This window comes from Staurois parvus, unplaced genomic scaffold (genome assembly GCF_062004578.1).
Source record: "Staurois parvus isolate SC_StPar_1 unplaced genomic scaffold, SC_StPar_1.0 ptg000116l, whole genome shotgun sequence".
Lineage (NCBI taxonomy): Eukaryota > Metazoa > Chordata > Amphibia > Anura > Ranidae > Staurois > Staurois parvus.
In genome coordinates, this window is record NW_028317912.1 from 394,374 (window position 1) to 406,636 (window position 12,263).

Sequence of the window (12,263 nt, forward strand, 5' to 3'; positions counted from 1 at the left end):
TTTTGCATGCCATTATTAGGCTTGTGATCTACCAGAACCCCCAGATCCTTCTCCACTATTGACTTCCCCCAGTTGTACTCCCCCTAGTATGTATGATGCAAGCATATTATTAGCCCCCCATTGCATAACCTTACATTTATCAACATTAAACCTCATTTGTCACATAGATGCCCAATTAAACAGTGCATTGAGTTTGGCTTGTAACTTGGAGACATCCTGTAAGGACGTTATTCCACTGCACAGCTTGGTGTCATCTGCAAAGACTGAAATGGTATCTTTAATCCTAGACCCTATATTGTTTATAAATATATTAAAAAGTAAGGGTCCCAACACTGAACCTTGGGGTACACCACTAACAACCATCGACCAGAGTATGAATCATTAACCATTACTCTCTGAATACGATCTTTTAGCTAGTTTTCTGTCCATTTACATACAGATTTTTCCAAGCCTGTAGACTTTACCTTACAGATTAGCCTTGTGTGGGGAACTGTGTCAAACGCTTTTGTAAAATCCAAGTATACCACGTCCACCGCCACCCCTTTGTCCAAGGATTTGCTCACCTCCTCATAAAAAGAAATCAGCTTTGTTTGAAAACCTCTATCTTTCATGAATCCATGCTGTCTGTTGCTTAAAATATTTTTTTCCAGCAAGTACTCATCTATGTGGCTTTTATTAAACTCTCCAGTATCTTCCCAACTATAGAAGTTAAACTAACAGGTCTATAATTACTTGGTAAAGATTTTGACACCTTTTTAAATATAGGCACCACATTGGCCTTACACTAATCCAGTGGTACTATGCCAGTCATTAAAGAGCCCCTAAAAATTATAACCAATGGCTTTGAAATGACAGAGCTCATTTCTTTAAGGACCCCTGGGTGTATGCCATCCAGTCCAGGTGCTTTATTCACCTTTATTCTGTCTAAATATTTCTGGATCATATCAATTGTGATGTGCCAATGTGGATCATCTGGAGCTGTGTCAATACCATGCCCATTATGGACAAGAGCTCCCCCATGATCCTTTGTATACACAGAGCTGAAGAAGGGATTTCATACATTTCCCCTCTCTTTGTCACCAGTCACCCACTCTAGATTATTCTGTAAAGGGCCTACATGCTGGGACTGGACCTTTCTACTATTAATATATTTGAAGAATTTTTTTGGAGTTGGTCCTGCTATCTTTTGCAATCTGTGGTTTGTTTTCAGTTTTTGCGGCCTTTATTTCCTTTATGCATATCCTGTTATATTCTTTCTAATGTTTAAAGGATGATAGTGTTCCTTCATCTTTATATTTAATAAAAGCTATTTTCTTATTATCTATAGCTTTGTTAACTTTGGCCGTAAGCCAGGTTTGATTTTTAGCCTTTTAAACTTGTTGCCCATGGGAATATATTTTGCAGTGTGTTCACATACAGACTTTTTGAAGAACTCCCATTTCTTTGTGGTGTTCATTGATGCCAATATTCCCTCCCAGTCTAAGTCTTGGAGAGCATCTCTCAGCTTTGGAAAATTAGCTCTCTTAAAACTGAGCGTTAAAAGTGACCATATTACCCCTATCCTGGAGTGCTTGCACTGGCTACTCGTCAGGTTTCACATAGACTTTAAGATCCTCTTGCTCACCTATAAGGCTCTTCATGGCTTGGCACCCCATTATCTCTCTGAACTTTTACCAACTTACTCCCCCCTTGTAACCTCCTTAAATGCTGGTCTTCTGTGTGTCCCTCTGCTACTCACCTATACTCGGAGGGAGATAGAGTCTTCTCCTGCTATGCCCCAAAACTCTGGAATTCACTTCCAAGGAACATCAGAATCATCTTCTCTAAACACATTCAAATCAAATCTTAACATTTTTTCTTTATACAAACTTTAATGTAATTGTCCCATTTTTCCTTTATTTAACTATGTTTTTCGTGTGTTTTCTTCGTAAAGAGCTTTGAGAAGCTCCCGTTAAAGGCGCTATATAAAATAAAGTTTATTGTTATATTATTATTATTATTATTACATAGCAAAAATGCTTTTAACTCTCATTCATATAACCTATCAAATCACCCAGTTCAGAAATTCTAATAGCCATGTCATATTGTAACTATTTGTGTTTCAATGTTCAGCTACACTCAAAAGTCACAGCCACTTACCTTCTTTCTAAAATAATGTCAGTTCCCTTTGACATGTCAGTGCCCTACTATGAAAAACATATCTCTGCTCTGTAAGAAGGTAATTGTCCAAGATGAAACAATGTACAACCCAGAGTGACCACAACAATGTATTAAGCCGATCATGCACGTATCATGGTTCAGTAGGGACCAGCCAAATTGTGATCCGTGTATGGGCAGGCTGGCTCTACACAAGTCAATTTACTGATTGACTTTTGTACAACCAGCCTGTTGGGTTTATCCCAAATGATCAGTGCCACCAGCTATAGCCAGCAACGCTGATCATTGTAATCTGACGGTGATTGGGGATGGGGGAAATCAGATCTTTTTTTTTGCTCAACACTCTGGTGATGATCAATGTATGGGCTGCCATACCATGCCATACCATGTGCAGTGTGCATATGCCTCTCCAAGTGATCCATAAAGTGGCTTCATGGCTGTATAGTCCTCTATGAAAGTGCTCACTCTGCCCACCAGCCATACAAGAAAAAACTAGAATGAAGCATATAGCTGCACACTTCTAAGACTTTATTAAATCACAGGTTGGACATCACAAAAGTGGGGTACATCAGAACCAAGCTTGACACACTCTGTGCTATTTCAGCACTTAGTCTAAGCACTGAAATAGCGCTAAGATAGTGTGAAATGTTTCATGCTTCATCCTGCTGTACCCCACATTTGTGATGTCCAAACTGTGATTTAATAAAGTCTTAGAAGAGTGCAGCTATCTGCTTCATTCTAGTTTTCTCTCGTATGGGCTGCCTTAGTTTTAACATCTACTGTTCCTTCTACTTATTAACAGGATATCCTGTATATAAATGTTACAAATCAATAAAACCGTGATTTAATTAATTTCCTGCTGAATCCTGAAAATGCCATAGCAACCAGTCTATATATGAATCTTTGATAGACTGCACCCAGGTCTGTGTTTTTTTTGTGGAGTATGTGTCTCTACTGTGTATACTGATGAGCTCCACCCTTTGTTTTTTCTACATTTTCCTCCTGTCATCTCCTGGTAAAGCTAGGTTCTCACTTTAACGGATCTATGAGCCCCATTTTGCACAAGTACAGTAGTCTGTTCATATGAATTAGCTACTGTGTCGCCTGAAATGCAGGGAAAAGGTCAATGCTGAATTTTTTAAATCACAGAGCGCAAAGAAGCCACAGGTGCAGTGCGGTTCCCAGTGCAGGAAGCGGCTGCTGCGATTTTTAGTGCATGTGGGTGCCATTAGGATTAATGCCAACTGCATGCATCTCCTGAGTTGTAGCGCATTTTCTGTGCCGGTGGATGCAGTGTGGGAACAGGTATGGGTCCTGCACTGGCAATAACCCACACAGGTGTGAACCTAGCCTTAGGGGGGATTTAGTAATACTGGAACACACAGAATCCAGTGCAGCTGTACCAATCAACCAATCATATTATAACTTCAGCTTTTTCAATTAAGCTCTCAAAATAAAACCCAAACGCTGATTGGTTACTGTGCACAACTGCACCAGATTCTGTGCTCTCCAGTTTTACTAAATCCCCCCTCTCCCAGTTAGAATGCTGTTGTATAGGGTACTACAAAAGGTCGATACCTAGTCAAAATAAAGTACTCTAGCTGCATTTAAAAATATATTGAAAGTTATTTTTAAATGATTGGTATTTTTTATTTTCCTGGCATTGACCATTATAAAAATCTTTATTTGAAATAACAATAATCCTTAATGCTCCTATTAAAAAATAGTAAGAATAATCCACAGAGAATCTTTTGAATCCCTCATCAGTTCCTGTTCCTGAAATTTTTTTTTTTACTTGAGAAATTATCATAAATGTATGCATTAGGCCTCATGCACACTAGGCTCTTCTGAACACCTTTCTCCTGACAGGAAAAAAGCAGAGTTGAAAATTCTCCTAAAGCCATGCTTTTAAACATATTTAAATTCAGGCGCATCATGTGTTTGGGCGTTATTCATTTAATTGGTCAAAATGTTAATTCATTCTGGCTATTGAAATGATTAAATGCTTGCATTTAGGCACGTTTATTTGTGTTTAGGCACATCAGGCTTGTTTTCTGTGAAAAATGCTCCTCTCCTGAACGTGATTTTGGTGCATTCAGAATATATCCCTACCTCTAAACACCTGTAAACGCCTATGGTGCATGGACACATAGGCAACATAGAGGGGAGTTTAGGGGCAGAAAAAAAACATCAAACGCCTGTAAAATGGGCATTTGACCGGAGCTATGTGCATGAGGGCCTAAATTGCTAAGTTCCCCAAAAAATTGTCATACTCCTACAGATAACTAATTTGCGAACGACAATGTAACAAACCTTGCAGAGGAGCCTGTTGATTTAAATCTCTTTTCAGAGAATAGTGAATCCCTGGAAATAGGCTAATGGGAGCAATTCAGGCAAAAGGCTAGCAGAGAAAATATTTAAAAAGTTCAAGTTGGCCATAATGAAAGTCGCACTGGTCCTGGATTAGGAGCAAGTGTTTATTTGAAGGTAATGCATGGAGCAGAATAAATAAATATTTCAATTAAAATGTAACTGTTGTTTGTATGGTGTTTTACACTAATGAGTAATGGCTTCATAAACAAATATCTCTTTGGCTTAGTGTATGTCACAAATCTGTTCTGATAAATGATTGGTAGTGCGCAGATTGATGGTTCCATGCTACATTCTCTTCATCTAGCAAATGCCAGGAACCAGCCCAGAATGCACCATCTGTGAAGGGGTACAATTAGGGCCATTCATTTCATACTGCATTCTCTCTCTCAACCAATTAGCAAGAAAAATAGGGACTATTAAGTAGGTAAATCTCAAGAACTGGCTGTTGTGTTGATAAGATACCTTTGCTTACCATTTATCTGGAGGAGAGACATGTGTACAGAATTGTTTTCAAATAGAAATTAGTTTCTGAGACTCCTGGGCATCATTAATAGTTGAAACCATTTAAATATCAACAATTCCTTTTAAAACGATGGAGTAGTTGTGATGTAATACCAGTAAAAAGGTAACTAAATTGTGCATATTTCTGTTGGCATATCAGACTTCCAAGCATTGAGCTATGGGACACATAGGCTTAGGGCTTGGATGCTAGGGTATCTCTTTTTTAGATTTACACAAACATTTATAAATTGAAGCCATCAGATTAGAGGCCCACACTGTTTCTGCAACCATGTCCTTAAAGCATTCTGAATTTCATTGGATGAGTGGTGACAGGGGCGGACTGACCATTTGGAAACTCGGGCACTGCCCGAGGGCCCGGGGTCAGTAGGGGGCCCCATGAGATGCCCCTGGTACCTTTTGCATAGGCTTTTTTGAGTTTGGGCAAGGACACAGGGGCCCCATGATCCTCTATTGCCCGGGGGCCCCATGAGTTGTCAGTCCGCCCCTGAGTGGTGATGTCCATTAACCTCCCTGGCGGTATGATTATTTCAGATTTTTGGTGCTGAAAGCGGTACCATTTTTTTGCATGGAAATATGTATTTTTTTTATTGTAGGCTGTAATTTTTAGGAAAAACTCACTGAAATCTGTCCGAACAAGAGTCTAGTAAACATCCCGGGTATGATAAAATTTGAAACACAAAATCATAAATTATAATTTAATAAATAATCATAAAAATAATATAAAAATAATAAAAAATTTAATTCAATAATATAATCAAACCAAAAACACTGAAATGTGAAATAGAGCGCCAAGTTCGCACATTGCTGAGCTCAGTCGCAAAATCGTTTTCAGTTTCTGATGAGGAATTTCCCCCACGAATCATTATCACTCAATTCTGCAAGTGGTTCTGATTTACTATCGCTGTTCTCTAGCTGATCTAAACCGCTTTTGACCTAAAAGGACACTTTTTGGACACCATGGACATTTCTCAGTTTCCAGGCAGAAAGAACAGACAAAATGCAGGCAGGGCGCAGGACAAAGCACTCGGGACAAAATGTATGTGAAATAGGTTGAAACAGCAATGTTTTACTGTGTAAAATGTAAAAAAAAAAAAATGACATTTTTTAAAATTTTTAAATTTCCCGCCGCCGGCGGCGGCGGCGCCCGTACGTCCCGACGTCACAGGGACAGGACACAGAAGCCGGATGCCGGCATCGGCCGGAGGAGATGGCCGGGGACGCTGCAGGGGACACATCGCGGGAGCGCAGGGTAAGGTAAGTGAAGAACACTTGCCGGAGCAGCGCCGCATGGTATTCCCGAGTGTAGCTCGGGGTTACCGCTTTTGGTACTGAAATGTTACCCCGAGCTACACTCGGGAATACCGCCAAGGAGGTTAAGGTCGTCTTTCATTTTTGGGAAAAGTGAGAAGTTTCAGGGCACCAAGTAAGGATGAGGTTTGGGTTAGTTGCTACCATGGGCTCAACTAAACTTTTGAGCCTAAAACTTTGCAGGTTTGCCACCATTAATAAACATTATTACAGAGCACTGTCATTTGCTCAGAAGATAAGCAAATAGAAGCATTGCTGTTCATTCAACCTTCATATATAGCCACACAAAACACACAACAAAGGAAAAGTGCACAAAGTGGCTTTTTCACTAGATGTAGACTGGATTAATACACGTGTTTAGAGCACATATTTCCATTCAAATACTCTTCTGTGTGTTTTGTACCACAATTATCTTTGCACATCAGTGAAAATTAGTTGGTTTGACCTGTTTAAATACATATCTATTTATATCAAATGCACAGGTGTAAATTCAGCCTCAGAAGAAAATTCTTTAATACAGCTATCCAGCATAAAAACCTAATACTTACTGATATGGGCAGCACAGTGGCTGAGTGGTTAGCACTCCCAGTACTAGGGCTATTGGTTCAAGTTCCAACCACAGCACTAACTGCCCAGAGTTTGCATGATCTCCCTGTACCTGTGTGGGTTTCCTCCCACACTCCAATGACATGCTGGTAGGTTAATTGTCTCCTGTCTGAATTGGCCCTAGTATGTGTATGTATGAATGTGTTAGGGACCTTAGATTGAGAACAGGGGCTGATGTGAGTATACAATATCTATGTAAAATACTGCATGAATTTGTTGGTGTTACATAAGTACCTGAAATAAATAAAGCTTCTAACATTTATATACAGAAACAAAGGCTTCTATGGCGTATATTATTTACATATATAAAATCCCGCAAGGATAAAACTGTTTTTGTGAGATAAAGAATATCCCTGTTTATATTTTATAAGGATGTACATGATGATATGCAACCACAACATGCTAAATGTACAAACACATCTGGCAACTACTCTAGCAGTTAGCTGGGCAAACATTAGCGCCAATGCTGGGATTTTACATATGCTCACATTTTCTACCACTAATGGCCATGCAAGGTTTCACATTTTTCATCCATTCCAATAAAACATACAGTACAGACTTCAAAGTTAAATAACTACTCTCAAATCCCTATATTTTTTTCAAAGCAATGCTTCTATAGAATTAAAATAAAATATCTATGGGTTTCCTCTTTGCACAGTGCTGACACAAATGCTTTTAAAGAATATTTTTAATAAATAATAAAATTAGATCTAGACTTAAAAATACTGTAAAACCTATGGAAAGTGAACAGAATCATAAATTCCCAACATATAGTAAAATCGTTTCTATATTAGTTATTTAGCATTAAAGTAAATTGTTGCTTCTAAAAAGGTACAGAGATACCCAAATTGTGTGTTGAGTTTTGTGAAAGTCTGTAAGTCCTATGTGTGTGTACTGTATGTGTATGTATATAAGAGGGTTTAGGAACCCCCCCATGTTTGTTTATGTTGTGTTGACCAGAGAGTATTCCTCCAGCACAGGAGATCCTGCACTTTGACTAAACGATATCACCTGGGTGGAGTCAGATAAGGTGTTGAGTAAGACTGGACATAGAGTGAATTTCTTTCCTACAACCACCAAGAAATTCACTCAATTCACCCATCAACACAGACAGTGTTGACAGGGGAATCCTTCCAGTGGAGCCATTGGGAGGAGGGGGGGGGGAAGCTGTCCCTGCCGGGAGAACACAGTGATTATTGCTAGAGGCTATAACAGCCGCTGGCAATAACTGCATTTAAGATCAGGCAGGCTGGTTGTACCCAAGTTGATCGATGCATCAATTTGGGTACCATTAGCCTGCCCATACATAGTTCAAATCTTGGCCGGGTCCTGCTGCCGAGATTCAAACTGTCTATGCCCCCTGCAGGATCCACAGATGTCCATTACCTGCATAGACAGCTTTTTGGTTAAGGTAAACTAACACTTTAAAAACATCTATGTTATCAAAATGGCAATGTGCCACAATATTACATTTACAGAATTAATAGGCTGTATGATATCTGCTAAGATATTTGTGGGCGATAGTTTAAACTATATATTGAATTAACACTTACACATATTTGTTAAAGATCTATCCTGCTTCTGCAAAGTAAGTACTAGTATCTCAAATCTCTCCTGTCTTTTCATTAGGTTGCAGAGACCTAAAGTAGTAGTCCAGGATCTAACTAAGCCTAAAACTGCTAGCACCCCCTTCTAACTCCTATTTTGACTACCCTATAAAAGGAAGATACAAATACCTATTCTAAGGGTGCTCTGTTCTAGTCACATGATCTCTCCAGAGACCGGCTTAAGGGGAGAGGAGAGAGTGCCCACAATGGATGGAATGCCTGAGCGGTGATGTCAGTCATAGGCTTACTTTGGTGCATTGTCGGCTGTCCCTCCTCTCCCCTGAGGCCGCTGCTTGCAGCCGATCATGTAAATAGGTAAATACAGTATATGCATCTTCCTGACTAGGGTAGTTCAGATACACCTGTTGCCTCTGCCCACTAAAAAACTGCCCCCCCCCCCCATTTCCACCCCCCTTTTCCATAAATAAAGACACCAACACCCAAAATAGAGTAAATGGCTGAATCGGCCTTTTATTAAACCAAAACCATAAATAACAAGAAAAACATTCACACTTATAAACAATCCAGCTCCAAGAACAGTTGCGGATCCTTGACGGCACCTCCTCCCACCATTTTGGAGTCTGTGGTACCATTAAGCTAGGTTTTATCCCCAGCCTCCAAACACTCGGGGACTATCCTAACTGACCACAGACCCCTACCAACCTTACCTCCTTGGTCAGTCTAAATTGAACCAGACCAACTGGAGGACTCCATACCTGGAATGGGTCCCACCGTTTTACCAATATACCAAGTTTTAGACCCTTGTCAAGGACCTCAACTGCTACCATGGCACAAGTGTGACACCTTACACTTGTGCCTGCTGAAAGGCCAGCTGGATACCGTCTTGCAATCCTAAGAACCACAAATCTGTGCCTCAGCGTTGAGATGCACTCCATCCCCTCTAATCCCCAAATACTTCAACTCCACATGCTGAACCACAAGGCCACCATTCCTAGTCATGAATTTGCCCACCTCCTTATTCACCTTTATACAGGCCTTATTTAACCACTCCATAGACCTGGCCCCACGCCAACAAGAAGTGCAGGCCACAATGTCCGACCACACAATGATCATCCCCAGAAAGGACGACTGAAGTCACGGGAAATCAAATTTCACATCCCTAATAAGCTCTCTCATGGAACGTAAACCATAAATCATTGCCTCCTGTATGTAAGACTAGAATGTCCAGAGGACTATCCAGATGGACAAACTGGTGCACCTTGTGCACCTCAATCCATCTAACCCTGCCCTGGTCTATAGGGACACCCAGCTGCCTGGCATTGGGCCTGACTTTCGCCCTCTTAGCCCCCCAGAATACATAAGAATGCCCCAGTATCCAGATAAGACATCAGGGAGGATCTGTAAAGAAAAAAGGGACATCAGTACACTAACTGGACTGTAAAATCCAGCAATCAACTACATAAAGTAAACCAAAAGACATACAGACAGAAAGAAACACAACACACCTTATGTCCTACAAAACATGGGATCTGACGTATAGTCTATACCACTTGGACTCCCACCTGCCAATTCTCTTAACCACTCCCTTGGATAGACCCTACCTTGACGCCTCAGTGGCTGCCCCTATGTGGAAGGAATGGGAAGAATAATCCCCACTATTCAACCCTGCCTCTAACAAACATCTGTGGAAAACTGCTACAAACTGAAACTTGGACAACAGTGAACCATCCGAGTTTAAGAAGAAGGCCCACTTCATCCGGGGCCGTACCCGCAATAAGTGCTACACCATGAGGACAGTACATGCAGACCATTCCCCTGTAACAATTCAACATTTGCTCCCTTGCCACCCTGGTCAGTCTTGGATCTCCGTATCCAAATCCTCAAGACCAAGGCCGAACAGAAGACACCCCCCACCTGCAGACCCCCAGAAACGCGACGGGACGGGCTCACCAGCTTGCTAATGTGGAAAGCACCAAAAAGAGCCACCAAAAAGGCAGCCCTGAACAGAATCACTTCATAAGGAGATAGACAGCCTGAATACAAATGGTCCAGCACCGAACCCAGAACCGAGAAGGAAATAGCCGTCTAGAATCACAAGTACGATGTCCCTTATAATAACCCCGCAGGGCCTGATGCACCACAAAAGACTTGGTAAAATCAGTAGAGCCCAGCAACTTAAATAAGAAGGTGAGGCCTGCCAGCTTACGGTTGACTGCCGAAACCAAGACTCCCTGTAAAAAATTACAACACACAAAATACAAAACTATGGAAGACATGTCCACACCATAAACTTTCCCACCTACCTTTTTCAGCAACAAAAACCACTCCTCCCAAGCCATGGAGTAGGATATCCACGTAGCAGCGCTGAGCAATTCCCAAATCAGTCCAGAAGTGATTCCAACTCAACCTCCAGAGCCACAGAAGACAAAGCACCCTGTGTTGCTCTGCTTCCAGTGCCAGCACACAAAACTTGTCCCACTGAAACTGGAACAAACCATCTGCCACTCTGTTGAAAGTTCGCGGGATGTATACAGCATAAAGAAAAGTTTTAATTTGCAAACAACTCAAGACTAAGTATCGCAATAACCTAACCACAGGTGGGGAAGAAGCGGATATGATATTAACTGCCAATACCACCCCCATGTTGTCACAGTGGAAGCGCACTCTTTTGTTCTTAAAGGCCTCCCCCCAAATCTTCACTGCCAAGACTATGGGACAGAGCTTGAGGAGCACCAGGTTCCTCAAGAAAACCAGCATCTCGCCATTCAGCTGGCCATGGTTTTGTGCTCCAGCGGCCCTGAAAATATGTACCGTAGCCAGCTGCATCTGTGAACAGAACCAAGTCGGCATTGCTGACCGGACCATCCATCCACAAAGAACGGTCATTGAGTTATCCAAGAAAAATGTAAAAAATCTGGAGATCAGCCCGAACTTCACTGGACAGCCTAATGTAATGGCCAGGGGCCTGGACCGCTGACATAGCTGCTGACAATCGCCTACAGAAAATCCTACCCATGGGAATAATCCTGCAGGCAAAATTCAACTTACCAAGCAGAGACTGTAGTTCAAGCAATTGGACCCTCCTATGTCCACATCCAAGTCCCACTTCCATCCTAAGAGCCATCAGTTTATCCATGGGCAATCTGCATTCCATGTTCATGGAATCAATGGTAATACCCAAAAAACTAGTTCTGTAGTCGGGCCCTCTATTTTATCCAAGGCCAAAGGAATGCTGAAACAGTCTGCCAGATGTTGCAACGTACCCAGCAGGATCTCACAAGCCCTTGACCCTGGCGGGCCAATACACAAAATATCATCCAGATAGTGGATAACCAAGTTCAGATTGGAGACATCCCTGACTTCCCATTTGAGAAATGAACTAAACTTCTCAAATAAGGCACATGTGATGGAACAGCCCATCGGCAGGCATTGATCGCCAAAGTAAGAACCTTGCCAAAAGCATCCCAACAAATGGAAACTTTGAGGATGGATGGGAAGTAGACAGAATGCTGATTTAACATCTGCTTTAGCCATGAGTGTGCCCTGGCCACATTTACAGATCCAGGAAAAAGCGGTGTCGAATGACGTATAGGTAACCACACAATCCTGCAGGTCAATACCATCATTCACCGAGTCGGATACAAGAGATGGTGAATCATCCTGAACTTACCCGCCTCCTTCTTCGGAACCACACCTAACAGAGATACCACCAGTCTCGGAATAGGCGGA